Here is a 14,232-nt window from a genome sequence, read left to right as displayed (position 1 = left end):
CTAATGTGCTGTTCCTTTTTTGTTCAGCCTACCATTGACTATGTACAGACCCAGTGTTCGACAGAGCTTCACGAGCTGTACTCCATTTTTGTTTTTCAATTTGTCATAGTTGTTTCTGTGGGGGTATGTGGGGAGGGAAAGGTTGTTGCTTCCTGGTAGGTGTTTATCCCCATGACTGTTAATAGTGTCTTGTTCTTCTGCTGTTCTAGCATTCAGGTCTCCACAGACCAGTACGTTGCCTTGGGCCTGAAAGTGACTAATTTCCCCCTCTAGAATGGAGAAACTCTCTTCATTGAAGTAGGGTGACTCTGACGGGGGAATGTATGTGGCACAGAGGAAAACGTTTTTATCTGTCAAGATAGCCTCCTTGTTGATTTTTAACCAGATAAAGAATTCTCCTGTTTTGATCAATTCGATTGAATTAATTAGTTCAGATTTATACCATATTAGCACTCCCCCTGAGTCTCTGCCCTGTCTGATTCCGTTTAATTTAGTGGGTGGTATGATTATCTCCCTATAACCTAGTGGACAGCCAGTGGAAACATCACCTCTGCACCATGTTTCCTGTAGTACTACAATATCAATATCATCAATTTCTTTCAGGAAGTCTGGGTCTCTGCTCTTTAGCCCAAAAGCAGAGGACTTCAATCCTTGTAAATTCCAACATGCAACGTAAAAATATTTCCTAACTTTTTTTCTTTACCTTCAAAAAATGAGACAAACACTCACAATCCAACAAGAACTGTTAAAATAGGATTTTTCAATTAATGTAAACTCTTATTATGCAAATGTGATTTGTTTATCATTTGAGATAGCATTTGTGTCGTGCCACTTGGGTGGATGTAGTGTGAGGATGGTGGAGTTCTTGTGCTCATCTTACCATGACCCTCGGCCTATCACATGTGAGCATAGTAGACTCAGCATTTGTCACTCATTTCATTGGTGGGGCCTGGGCCAGTTGCTCCTCTCACAGCCTGTGCGTAGCTCTGCCTGCTGGGCTGTGGCTCCTCCAAGTGTGGGTCTGCGGTGGGGGGCAGGGGGTTGGGAGGCCTCGTCTGAGTGAGTCTGAAGCTGGGCTGGGGTGGTCTGTGCTGCGCTGGCTGTGGTGGGCATTGAGGTTGGTGGTGCTGTGGTCGTGGCTGGGGGTTCCAGGGTGCTGGTCCGGGGTGTTGCCTCGGTGATCTCGGCGGGGTGGAGATTGTTCCGCTGTTCCTGGGTGGAGAGGTCGGGCTGCGGTTTAAAGCGACGTCCTTGAGAGTCTTGGCAAGGATGGGGACTGTCTCCCTGTACAGGTGAACATGGTCATAGAGACAGTCCAGATTGAGGGTGGGATGGTGGGCCAGGTGTACAATGGGTCACAGGGCACAGTCCCGAGAGAGGCTGGCGTTTATTCTTTGGATTGTGGCAGGGTGGAAGTCCTTCCTCTGTAGAAGGGTTGACACCACGATTCTTGAGTTGGGGAAGATTGCGGAGGCCTTCTCAATCACTCCCCGTAGTGAAGTCGCCACCTTCTCCTGCTGAGCACGCAGGTCGTTGCTTCCGGTGTGTATGATTATGTGGCTTGGCGACCCAAGATGGGCCTTATCAAGCAGCTTCATGCCACTCTGCGTTGTTGGGCACCACACCTTTCTCGTTTTGTGTCTAGGGAAAAGTTTCTTCTCCTGAACAAACTTCCCATTTGAGTCCATCAACAGGACGATGTCAGCCAGTGTTTATTCTGGACTGGAGGGGGTAGAGGGGGGGGCTCGTGGGTGTTGGAGCTGGGGTGTGGCTGGTCTGTGCCGGTGCCACTGTCAGTGGGAGGCTGTTCTGTGGGCTGGGGAGGAGGCATGTAGCAAGCAGGGCTGGGGAGGCCTGGCTGGTTGAGGTGGCCTCTGCTGTGTGAGGGCAGGTCATAGGGTGGTGATCTAGCTGCTCCTGCAGCCTGTCCTCTGTTCTCTTTCTCTCCTGCAGCTCCTCTCTTAGTGTGGTCAGATCCTTATTACTGCTCAGCCTGTCTTTTTGGAGCTCTTTCACCTCCTTTGTTAGATCAGCCAGCTCTCTCTTGAGTCCGTCTCTCTCTTGCTGAACCTCTTTCAGTTGTGTTGCAAGGCTGCTGTCCTGCTCTATCCGCACCTTGGTTAGGAGCTCCTCTAAGGTGTGGTTGTCTGGTTGCTGTTTGCTCACGCTCTCCCTGAGCAGGACCACCTCCCCCTCCAGTTTGGTGAACTCATCCCTCATGGCAGCCATGGTGGTGAGGAGGGCCTGAGCCTGCTCTGCACTGAGGGGGTCGCTCTCCTCCTGGGGCGTGTCCTCCTCTATGGTGGGAAGAGAGGTGCTGGATGCGCCTTTTTGGGTGGGGCTAGTAGGGGTGAGGGTGGTACTGGTGGAGTTTGTCTTGTGGGAGGGCATGTCACTGGTGGTGTCCTTCTCTCTCTCCGCTATCTCCTTAATGGTCTGAAAGTCTGTTTCAAACAGCCTAAGATTACCTTGCACCATGACAGTCCCAGTCTTGTAGAGGTTGATTGTTATCATGGTGCTGTCAGGGTCGTCTTTCTCTTTGACTTTCAGCTTCCACCCATTACAGATTCCCTCTTTCTTTATGGATGGGTAGTGAGAGCAGACTGCTGAGCGCCATGCATTTGGCTTGTCAGTGAGAAAGATGAGATGACTCACATCACCGTTTTTGTAGTGGTCTGTGAAAAGGGTTTCTGGCCTCCTCTTTAGTAGTTTCTGTTTAAAAGCTTTCCTCGTTGTGTCATTTTTGACCTCTGGAGGGTAGAGAATGGATTCAGTGCTGAGGGGAAGTGGGGACATGGTGCCTGTGGGCTCTGTTTTGCTGCTCTGTTGCCATAGCAACCGGTTTGTTTGTTTGCTGCTGTTGCTAGCTAGCTCTAATTTAGTTTTTAAAAAACAGCAAAAAGAGTGACAAAAAACAGAAGATATGTTTAAAGTTAGTCCGTAATCCTTTTTGGTTTACTCACTCAGTTTGGTCGTTTGATGTAATTGTATTAGCTCCCCTTGCTAGGTTTGTTCCAGCTTATTTCTTCTGGCTAGCTTGTTAGTCTGTTGGCTAGGTTTTTGTTGTGTAGCTAACGTTAGCTAGCTAGAGTCAAAACTTCTTAACTTGAGGTGCAAAGTTACTTTTTTTCTAGTCTGAATGAGTAGAGTTGTTGTTGATCACTTGTCTGGAATTCTTTTTCGATTAGAGTGTTTATCTCATTCTAAAAACTAAAAAAATATGAAATATATCAGGAGCTCATATTGAGCATGTCTTCGCAGAGTACGACCCTGCCTCACGCAGGAAGCGGCGCAGGTCCTAATCCAGGCACTTGTCATCTCCCGTCTGGATTACTGCAACTCGCTGTTGGCTGGGCTCCCTGCCTGTGCCATTAAACCCCTACAACTCATCCAGAACGCCGCAGCCCGTCTGGTGTTCAACTTTCCCAAGTTCTCTCACGTCACCCCGCTCCTCCGCTCTCTCCACTGGCTTCCAGTTGAAGCTCGCATCCGCTACAAGACCATGGTGCTTGCCTACGGAGCTGTGAGGGGAACGGCACCTCCGTACCTTCAGGCTCTGATCAGGCCCTACACCCAAACAAGGGCACTGCGTTCATCCACCTCTGGCCTGCTCGCCTCCCTACCTCTGAGGAAGTACAGTTCCCGCTCAGCCCAGTCAAAACTGTTCGCTGCTCTGGCACCCCAATGGTGGAACAAACTCCCTCACGACGCCAGGTCAGCGGAGTCAATCACCACCTTCCGGAGACACCTGAAACCCCACCTCTTTAAGGAATACCTAGGATAGGATAAAGTAATCCTTCTAACCCCCCCCCTAAAAGATTTAGATGCACTATTGTAAAGTGGTTGTTCCACTGGATATCATAAGGTGAATGCACCAATTTGTAAGTCGCTCTGGATAAGAGCGTCTGCTAAATGACTTAAATGTAAATGTAAATGTCTGTCTGTCTCTCTCTCTCTCTCTCTCTCTCTCTCAATTCAAGGGGCTTTATTGCCAAACCAACTGAAATGGATAAAAAAAAGTGAAATAAACAATAAAAAGTGAACAGTAAATATTACACTCACAAATTTCAAAATAATCTCTCCCTCTCTCTCTCTGTCTACTGTGTTATAAGTGGCCCTAATTCCCATGTATTTATGCTGGAACAACAACAATGGGCCTTGTTACACCCAGATGTTCTTACATCAGATTAGCAACCCCAGTATTTCTGTTGTAAACACAATCACTTCATGTCCTGTATAGTTATGTGTTGGTTATGATGCTCTGTGGACACCTTAAGGGTCATAGAGGTTTAACACAAGATGAACTCTTTAATACTGTTTCCCTGAACTACTCAACTGTGTGTGTGTGTGTATGCATGTCTCCCCACAAGCCCTCATAAAAGGCTAGCGATCTCTTTCATCCTGACCGCCACACACGCACGCGCGCGCGCGCACACACACACACACACACACACACTGGAGATCAAACACAATGACCATTCCATATGAACAACTTTTTCCTCAGTTTGACCTTTAGTGGACCTTTCATGAGGGTCAAAGAGCCTCCCATCAAACCTTCTTCTGTAGGTGTGTGTGTGTGTGTGTGTGTGTGTGTGTGTGTGTGTGTGTGTGTGTGTGTGTGTGTGTGTGTGTGTGTGTGTGTGTGTGTGTGTGTGTGTGTGTGTGTGTGTGTGTGTGTGCGTGCGTGCGCAGCCAGGTCACCCATGATATAAGACAGTATTCAACGTCCATCCATGTCTGATGCCGTTGGGAGATGACGTTAAAACTGGCAACTGGGGTAACAGTTAGCGCTGTTACCTTCAAGTAGGTTTCTGTTTGGCTAGGGTGTTATGGACAGGGATGGTGGATAGGTTGAAAGTTGTTTTTAGAATGTGGGTTTGATCCTATCCCAAACCTTAACCCTTACCTCAACCAATCAGAGTTAATGTCTTAACTTAATCCTAACCTTAAAAATTCGGAGTTAATGCTTAAACTTAACCGTAAACACTTACACATTTTTTGGAACAACTTTGAAATTTGATGATTGAAAAACATGGATAAACGTCTAATTCTAAGAATGTGGCTTTGACTCTTGAGGTGTACCTCATAATAACATTGAGTGATCACATCAATGGAGTACAAGTAAAACCAAGGAGAGCTTTGTCCATAAGTACAACTACTTAACTAATTCCTGGCTTACATTTAGAAACATAGTAAGTTTTACAGCACTGAATACGTGAAACATGACAATTATGTCAGCAAATAAGTGCCTATGGTAGGTTACTAATCCTATTACTCAACTCTACTCCACACATATGCATATTAGGCTACGATGCAGCATATCATTCATATTTCATTCATCGTTCTCTACCACTGACTATAGGCCTACCTCCTTTTGAAGTCTCTGGTGTAGTTGGTGCATGGATGGGAAGGTTATAAGTGCATGCCAATCAGGATTATTTATTTTTTTAATTGTCTTTTAATTTATGCAGTAGCCTATATTTCAGACTAGTGGAATGATCAAAATACCCAAATAAATCAAAATAAATATACAATGTTCTTCTATTACAGACTGGAAATCCATATGCAAATGATGAATAGGCATAACGGAATAAATGCATGCCTACCTTTAAAGGTCAAACTACAAAACACAACTTCTTTGGTGTTGCGGTTCATTTAAAGCTAATGTCGATCTTGCTGCTTCAGAGTTTTGTAATAACTGTGTCTAAGTGGCCTTGCGGAGGCACCAATGATCAGAATAAGTGCACCTCTATTTTACCACCAGCAGCACCACCGCAGAAATCAAGGTAACGCCCATTTACTATAAATCGGATTAATTAATGAAGAATTCAATGATGCCCCCATGTGGAGTGAAGTGGTATTACAGGTGTGCAAAGCACAGGTAGGCTGGAATGGATTTCCGCAATGCGGAATAAATCGTTGTGCATCTATGGTTGAATATCCCAAAAAGTCAGAGTCTTTTCAGATCCTGAACTCCCTCCACTCAGGCTCGTCCGATTTACTACCAGTGTTTGTAGAAACATACCCCGTCGATCAGTTTATAATTGGGTAGGAAAATTCCCGAAAACCAGGGGTAAGCTATCACGCCAGAAAAGGTTCAACAGTAAAGGGTCATTGGAAGATGGACGATAATCCAGCTGTCACGCAGCTGTTGCGCTGCTCAAATTCCCATCCCAGCTGCAATTGTGTTAATTCCACTCATATCGTGCATGTCAGCTGCATCCACTAGATGGCGATACTTGACTATGGAGTAAATGGTGTGTCTGGCGAAAGCACAACACATTATCCACAATGCCTAATATCTGGATGCAGATACTTAAACCACGTGGGTGTGGAGTGGGAGTTATGGGGGGGTGTAAATATGAGGTTTTAGATATATTTCAATGTTGTCTTTTACTTGACAAAAACACTTGAAAGAAGGCTATTCTATCACTGGTACAAATGACTGTTAGTTGTCTTCCGCCCAGCCTGTTAGCCTGTTAGTCATGCAAACCAGTTCTCCCACTCTCTCCAGCCTGCGTGTTCAGCCCAGTCAGTCTCTGAGTCCGGAGATAGGAGATAAGAGAGATAGCCAGGCTGGTCTGTGTGACTCCCCTACTACAGCCAATGCCATGCGTAAACACAGTACTGCGCTGGCAGTTTCATATCCATTTCTTCTGTTGTTCGTTAGTCATGCTATTGTTATGAAAACCCTGCACAACGTCATATACCTTTTCTTTTTAATTTCCTATGACGTACTCTTATGGTGTAGGACATGGGAAAGGTCTCTCTATATCTCTTTCTCTCTCTCCATTTGTCTGTGGTATAACAAGAGATAGATTCTTTGGAAAAATAAAATACGAATAATTCTGCTCTACACTGGTAGTCAATGCCCCTTACTGTTAAACATGATACAGTACACTCTTAGAATAAAAGGTGCTATCTAGAACCTAGAAGGGTTTATCAGGTGTCCCAATAGGAGAACCCTTTGAAGAACCCTTTTGGGTTCCAGATATAAGCCTTTTGGGTTTCTTGTACAACCCTTTCTACAGATAGTTCTACATGGAACACAAAATGGTTCTCCCGAGAACCAAGAAGGGTTCTACCTGGAACCAAAAAGAGTTTTCCTATGGGGACTGCTGAATAACTCTTTTGGAACCGCTTTTTCTAAGAATGTAGACCTATGTCATTTTACAACATCATCATTAATTTGTAATTTCTCTTCTCTTCTTTATTTAATATGACGTAACATCTTGAAAAAAACATCTATTCATTATTAAATTCGTTCAATAAAATCCAAAAGATTCAGCAATTCAGTAGATTCTGTTCGATTGAAAGAGTCTACCTCATCTCTCTCTTCTCTGCTTTTCTGCAGTAGCCTATAGCTGGGGGAATCTATTTTGCATTGCCAGGAATCCTGTTTGCTAGTGACCCAGGTGTGTTAAACCCCTAGAACTCCCTACGCCATCAATGTCATAGTTTCCAGCTAAATGATACAGTCAGAGTTACATTACATGTGGATTTTGATGGAGTCATTTAGCTGACAAGATAGCATAAAACTCCTCAATCCTTTCCCTGTTTAACGATACATTGAATTACCATGTATTAATAAATGGTATTCTCAGAATCTCTCAACCAAAGCCTCACACCAAACTACACTTATTAACATGAACCTATAATGGGGCAACTCTTTCATGTGAGCAAATCTCTCTTTGAGTATGTGAATGAATGGGCAAAGAAATTATGCCTAGTGTGTGAGTCAGTGCACAGCAGTACGATAGAGCTATATTATCGACATGAGGAGAGTAAGGATGGGAAGATGGAGGACAGAGAGAGAGAGAGAGAGAGAGAGAGAGAAAGAGGGGAGGGGAGAGAGAGCAAGAGCGAGAGAGTGAGACAGAGAGAGAGAGACAGAGAGAGAGAGACAGAGAGAGAGAGACAGAGAGAGAGAGACAGAGAGAGAGACAGAGCGAGAGAGAGAGGGGAGAGGAATAGAGAGAGAGCGAGAGAGAGAGAGAGAGAGAGCGAGAGAGAGAGACAAAGAGAGAGAGAGACAGAGCGAGAGAGAGAGAGAGAGAGAGAGAGAGCGAGAGAGAGAGAGAGAGAGAGAGAGAGAGAGAGAGAGAGAGAGAGAGAGAGAGAGAGAGAGAGAGAGAGAGAGAGAGAGAGAGAGAGAGAGAGAGAGAGAGAGAGAGAGAGAGAGAGAGAGAGAGAGAGAGAGAGAGAGAGAGAGAGGAACGTGTGTGATTTCAAAGTGTTGTTCCTTTGTACGGCTCACAGATACGGTACTGAGGGAGCCAGCCTGTACCTCTTTTACACACGTTGCCATGGAAACCAGCCCAGCAGCCAACCAGCAGCTGTATGAATCCCAAGAAATTCCTCCACACATTCTCCCCCATACTACCCCACCCCCATGCACACACACATACATACCCCCACACACATTTCCCACCACATACACACATGTAATACACACATAAACATCTCCCCCCATCCACAATTAGGGTTTCACTAATCCGGTAACTTTCCCCAAACCCAGTAAATATCCCCAAATTCCCTGGTTTTCCAGAAAACAGGGTTGGAAACATTCCGGAATCTGGAGGGAATAAGCAGGAAATCCGGAATCCTCCAAGTAGGTTTCTGGAAAACCTGGGAATTATGGGAAACTTTTTTGTAACCCTATCCACAGCGCATTAAATTACCTTATTTAATAGTAAGCCCTCTATAGCAGAACCCCTGTAAAGGCTCTAGTAACCAGGGGCGCACCTCTATTAACCAGGGGCACACCTCTAGTAACCAGGGGCACTCCTCTAGTAACCAGGGGCACACCTCTATTAACCAGGGGCACACCTCTAGTAACCAGGGGCACTCCTCTATTAACCAGGGGCACACCTCTATTAACCAGGGGCACACCTCTAGTAACCAGGGGCACACCTCTATTAACCAGGGGCACTCCTCTAGTAACCAGGGGCACTCCTCTAGTAACCAGGGGCACACCTCTAGTAACCAGGGGCACACCTCTATTAACCAGGGGCACTCCTCTAGTAACCAGGGGCACTCCTCTAGTAACCAGGGGCTACCAGGGGCACACCTCTAGTAACCAGGGGCACTCCTCTAGTAACCAGGGGCACACCTCTATTAACCAGGGGCACTCCTCTAGTAACCAGGGGCACTCCTCTAGTAACCAGGGGCTACCAGGGGCACTCCTCTAGTAACCAGGGGCACTCCTCTAGTAACCAGGGGCACACCTCTATTAACCAGGGGCACTCCTCTATTAACCAGGGGCACACCTCTATTAACCAGGGGCACACCTCTATTAACCAGGGGCACTCCTCTAGTAACCAGGGGCACTCCTCTATTAACCAGGGGCACACCTCTATTAACCAGGGGCACTCCTCTAGTAACCAGGGCCACTCCTCTAGTAACCAGGGGCTACCAGGGGCACTCCTCTAGTAACCAGGGGCACTCCTCTAGTAACCAGGGGCTACCAGGGGCACTCCTCTAGTAACCAGGGGCACTCCTCTAGTAACCAGGGGCACTCCTCTAGTAACCAGGGGCTACCAGGGTCACTCCTCTATTAACCAGGGGCACTCCTCTAGTAACCAGGGGCACACCTCTAGTAACCAGGGGCACTCCTCTAGTAACCAGGGGCACACCTCTATTAACCAGGGGCACTCCTCTAGTAACCAGGGGCACTCCTCTATTAACCAGGGGCAATCCTCTAGTAACCAGGGGCACACCTCTATTAACCAGGGGCACTCCTCTAGTAACCAGGGGCACACCTCTAGTAACCAGGGGCACTCCTCTAGTAACCAGGGGCAATCCTCTAGTAACCAGGGGCACACCTCTATTAACCAGGGGCACTCCTCTAGTAACCAGGGGCAATCCTCTAGTAACCAGGGGCACACCTCTATTAACCAGGGGCACTCCTCTATTAACCAGGGGCACACCTCTATTAACCAGGGGCACACCTCTAGTAACCAGGGGCACTCCTCTATTAACCAGGGGCACACCTCTAGTAACCAGGGGCACACCTCTTTAACCAGGGGCACTCCTCTAGTAACCAGGGACACACCTCTAGTAACCAGGGGCACACCTCTAGTAACCAGGGGCACACCTCTATTAACCAGGGGCACTCCTCTATTAACCAGGGGCACTCCTCTAGTAACCAGGGGCACACCTCTAGTAACCAGGGGCACACCTCTAGTAACCAAGGGTACTCCTCTAGTAACCAGGGGCACACCTCTAGTAACCAGGGGCACACCTCTATTAACCAGGGGCACTCCTCTATTAACCAGGGGCACACCTCTATTAACCAGGGGCACACCTCTATTAACCAGGGGCACTCCTCTATTAACCAGGGGCACTCCTCTATTAACCAGGGGCACACCTCTATTAACCAGGGGCACTCCTCTAGTAACCAGGGGCACACCTCTATTAACCAGGGGCACTCCTCTAGTAACCAGGGGCACACCTCTATTAACCAGGGGCACTCCTCTAGTAACCAGGGGCACACCTCTATTAACCAGGGGCACTCCTCTAGTAACCAGGGGCACACCTCTATTAACCAGGGGCACACCTCTATTAACCAGGGGCAATCCTCTAGTAACCAGGGGCACACCTCTATTAACCAGGGGCACTCCTCTAGTAACCAGGGGCAATCCTCTAGTAACCAGGGGCACACCTCTATTAACCAGGGGCACTCCTCTAGTAACCAGGGGCAATCCTCTAGTAACCAGGGGCACTCCTCTATTAACCAGGGGCACTCCTCTAGTAACCAGGGGCACTCCTCTAGTAACCAGGGGCACACCTCTATTAACCAGGGGCACACCTCTAGTAACCAGGGGCAATCCTCTAGTAACCAGGGGCACACCTCTAGTAACCAAGGGTACTCCTCTATTAACCAGGGGCACACCTCTAGTAACCAGGGGCACACCTCTATTAACCAGGGGCACTCCTCTATTAACCAGGGGCACACCTCTATTAACCAGGGGCACACCTCTATTAACCAGGGGCACTCCTCTATTAACCAGGGCCACTCCTCTATTAACCAGGGGCACACCTCTATTAACCAGGGGCACTCCTCTAGTAACCAGGGGCACACCTCTATTAACCAGGGGCACTCCTCTAGTAACCAGGGGCACACCTCTATTAACCAGGGGCACTCCTCTAGTAACCAGGGGCACACCTCTATTAACCAGGGGCACTCCTCTAGTAACCAGGGGCACACCTCTATTAACCAGGGGCACTCCCCTCTAGTAACCAGGGGCAATCCTCTAGTAACCAAGGGTACTCCTCTAGTAACCAGGGGCACTCCTCTATTAACCAGGGGCACTCCTCTAGTAACCAGGGGCTACCAGGGGCACTCCTCTAGTAACCAGGGGCACTTGGTCACACCTCTATCTGAGTTTGTAGTTCAAGGGTATGTGGTTGACCTGCTGCTGCCTGCTGTGCTCATAGGCACAGGCACAGGCACACACACACACACACACACACACACACACACACACACACACACACACACACACACACACACACACACACACACACACACACACACACACACACACACACACACACACACACACACACACACACACACACACACACACACACCCTTAAGGTGCATAGAGAGCAGCAGATGCTTGCACTGTGACCATAGTTGTGTGCAGGGCCGTAGACAAGGTCATTTACTGCATTTATATACAATTTTAAAACACTAACATGCTATTAGGAGGAGAACAAAAACAAGCATAAATGACCCCAGCCATTATGACCTTGGCTGCTGTGGCTTCATTTACCACAGTCCATCTACAGACACATAGCCTATAAGCTATACAATTAGCCACTATACATTTCCTCAGCACAGGGACTAAAATCTATAATTCAACACGTACAGCGGAATCTGTTAGCAGAAATGAGCAGTTTTACAGCTAATTTACTGCAATTCTACCTATTTTGCCATGCGGTGGAAAGACATTTTAGCCGTTTTAAAAGCTAGTTTCCTGCAATTCTACACATTTTGCCATGACTTACGCCATGTTAATATGATATCTGAGTGAGAGTGACTAACAAAATCAGTGGGGGACCCCTGGAGGTCAAGGCCCCTTGGCAAATGCGCTGCGTGCCCGGTCGGTAATTCGGCCATGATTACTACATTTAGCTAGCTGGCTAGACTAACTACACTAATGAATCCAATCTAAAGAGTTTTAACTGACATGGTGCTAAATGAGAGACTGTCAGTGAGTGGCACATAACAAGAGGAAGACTGCTGATGCACAACCATATGTTGAAATTGCACCTTGTGTATTCTACTATTCTAACTCTCAATAGTAAGATGAGACCCCGACTGAGTACCCCCCCCAAAAATGCTCAAAATAAAACTGAAAGCTGCGACCCACAGACCTACAATGAAATGCACAGCGAGAACAGAGAGAGATAGACAAGCAAGGAAATGATTCAACAACGACAGAGAAAACAAACCGCAACCTTTGACTTCAGGGAAACCACTACCATCTAACCACGTTGCCTATGAGCAAAGACAGACCAATTAAGTACTTTCATTACTGTCATTTTCCACATGGAATGAAAAGTTACAAATGCACTTACAGTACTAGTCAAAAGTTTGGACACACCTACTCATTCAAGCGTTTTTCTTTATTTGTACTATGTTCAACATTGTAGAATAATAGTGAAGACATCAAAACTATGAAATAACACATATGGAATCATGTAGTACCCCAAAAAAAATTTAACAAATGAAAATATGTTTTATATTTCAGACTTCAAAGTAGCCACCCTTTGCCTTGATGACAGCTTTGCACACTCTTGGTATTCTCTCAACCAGCTTCATGAGGTTGTCACCTGGAAGGCATTTCAATGAACAGGTATGCCTTGTTAAAGGTTAATTTGTGGAATTTCTTTCCTTCTTAATGCGTTTGAGACAATCAGTTGTGTTGTGACAAGGTAGGGTTGGTATACAGAAGATAGACCTATTTGGTAAAAGACCAAGTCCATATTATGGCAAGAACAGCTCAAATAAGCAAAGAGAAATGGCAGTCCATCATTACTTTAAGACATGAAGGTCAGTCAATGAGGAAATTCAAAGAACTTTGAAAGTTTCTTCAAGTGCAGTTGCAAAAACCATCAAGCGCTATGATGAAACTGGCGCTCATGAGAACCGCCACAGGAAAGGAAGACCCAGAGTTAATAAGAAGAGACTTGCTTGGGCCAAGAAACACGAGCAATGGACATTAGACGGTGGAAATCTGTCCTTTGGTCTGATGAGTCCAAATTTGAGATTCTTGGGTTCAACCGCCGTGTCTTTGAGAGACGCAGAGTAGGTGAACAGATGATGTCCACATGTGCGGTTCCCACTGTGAAGCATGGAGGAGGAGGTGTGATGGTGTGGGTGTGCTTTGCTGGTGACACTGTCTGTGATTTATTTAGAATTCAAGGCACACTTAACCAGCATGGCTACCACAGCATTTCTGCAGCGATATGCCATCCCATCTGGTTTGCGCAAAGTGGGACTATCATTTGTTTTTCAACAGTACAATGACCCAAAACACACCTCCAGGCTATATGAGGGCTATTTGACCAAGGAGAGTGATGGAGTGCTGCATCAGGTGACCTGGCCTCCACAATCAACCGACCTCAACCCAATTGAGATTGTTTGGGATGAGTTGGACTACAGAGTGAAGGAAAAGCAGTGCTCAGCATATGTGGGAACTCCTTCAAGACTGTTGGAAAAGCATTCCTCATGAAGCTGGTTGAGAGAATACCAAGAGTGTGCAAAGCTGTCATCAAGGCAAAGGGTGGCTACTTTGAAGAATCTCAAATATAAAATATATTTTGATTTGTTGAACAATTCTTTGGTTGCTTCATGATTCCATATGTGTTTTTTTAATAGTTTTGATGTCTTCACTATTATTCTACAATGTACAAAATAGTAAAAATAAAGAAGAACCCTGGAATGAGTAGGTGTGTCCAAACTTTTGACTGGTACTGTAGGTACTGTGCGTACGCACCGACACACACATGAATGGAACATGTCTTGTGTTAAACATCTGGGCTGATTACTCCAATAGGATACAATACTGAGCAGCATGAGAGGGAAATGGGTTCAAAAAGGAACGTGGGAGAGGGGGATGAGATGGAGTAGAGGAAGAGAGGAGAAAAGAGGAGAAAAGAAGAGTAGACGCTCTGTAATGTCCTGTCAGCTCTCAGTCTTGCAGGCTTTGAATTTCACTG

The 14,232-nt window shown here is 46.4% G+C and overlaps 1 protein-coding gene across 1 annotated transcript in view; it reads right to left on the bottom strand.

Annotated features, from left to right (window-relative positions):
- LOC129865195 (protein kinase C theta type-like) overlaps positions 1-5,713 on the bottom strand; it is a 24,550-nt gene extending 18,837 nt beyond the window's left edge. Inside the window, exon 1 of the mRNA XM_055937758.1 lies at positions 5,607-5,713. The gene's annotated coding sequence lies outside the window, so the exon portion shown is untranslated. The remainder of the gene's footprint in view (positions 1-5,606) is intronic.
- Between the last annotated feature and the right edge of the window lie 8,519 nt (positions 5,714-14,232).

Source organism: Salvelinus fontinalis, chromosome 11 (genome assembly GCF_029448725.1).
Source record: "Salvelinus fontinalis isolate EN_2023a chromosome 11, ASM2944872v1, whole genome shotgun sequence".
Lineage (NCBI taxonomy): Eukaryota > Metazoa > Chordata > Actinopteri > Salmoniformes > Salmonidae > Salvelinus > Salvelinus fontinalis.
The sequence above is the reverse complement of the archived record's forward strand: the minus strand, read 5'-3'. Positions and strand labels throughout refer to the sequence as shown.